The sequence below is a fragment of the Morone saxatilis genome, unplaced genomic scaffold (genome assembly GCF_004916995.1).
Source record: "Morone saxatilis isolate NCDOM2014 unplaced genomic scaffold, NCSU_SB_2.0 Contig0, whole genome shotgun sequence".
In the NCBI taxonomy this organism is placed as follows: domain Eukaryota; kingdom Metazoa; phylum Chordata; class Actinopteri; family Moronidae; genus Morone; species Morone saxatilis.
The window spans coordinates 3,613,396-3,614,534 of NW_023339650.1; positions in this window are offsets into that span (position 1 = coordinate 3,613,396).

Genomic DNA, 1,139 nt, shown 5'->3' on the forward strand with positions numbered 1-1,139 from the left:
TCTGGGAGCTGCTTTTTTTTCTCCTCCCCTCTCCTCTTGTTCCTCCCCCTTTCCTCCCCTCTCCCCCTTTTTAAAGTAAATTTCGTTGTACTTGTGACAATGACAATAAAGCCATTCATTCATTCATTCATATATATATATATTTGACTATTTGTTCCTCAAAAGAGAGGAGATTCAACTGATCAAACGTGAGTTGACTCAAGTTCCTCTTGATTAACTTTTCGGGGGCAGCCCTAAATAAATTCACATTGTACAGGATCCTAACAATAACTCAATACAGCTACAATACAATTGCAATAACACCACATGGTACAGGATCTCCATGTGAGTCATGTGTTTCTGAAGCACTGGACCTTAAAACAACAACAACAGGTCCATGACAGGTGACAGTGATTTGCTTCACAATGCTTTTAGGCATGTAAGCTGACCTTGATGTCATAGACCTTGGAGATTTTGTTGTTTTTTTTTTTGTCTTTTAGAAAACCTCAAAGGTGTATTTCATTTTGTTTGGATAACCTAGCTCCAAACCATAGATGAGGCCCATTATGTAGATACAAGTATGTGCCGCATTGGCTATACAAAGGACCTGTGCTCCGTCAGTGGCTATTTCTGCTTGCCTGAAGATTTTAATTCCACAAAGCACTCAGCTATACTAGATTGCACAACCTTGTCTCATACAGGCAGGGGTTTGAATCTGCAATGGCAGAGGTATATTTTCTTTACCTGTTAGTCCTTGATTAACTCCTCCTTCACCAAGGTAGATAATGAGGCCTCTGATCACAGCTTCTCTGTTGAGTTCAGAGAGACTGGATTTATTAGATCAGTAAACAGTTTCCTAATAAGTTTATGGTGTTAGTCGCTAGTTTCAAGTCTTCTTCCATACAACATGATGTTCATTTTAAGTTATGGTCCCATTTAGATTAAAATAGACAATATTGCAGGGTATGCTTTTGAGCTTAGTGGGTCTGTCCACAGCAACGCAACTAACTGTCAAACTAGATGCTGATCAAATACGAATCAAGATTCTCTTACTGCATTGCCAATTTCTCGCCTAAAATCAGAGAGAGACACTGGTGCATATACAGTTTTTATTTTATCAGCGCAGGCCAGGTAAAGCTGTCTCTGTCTCTGTCTCTCTC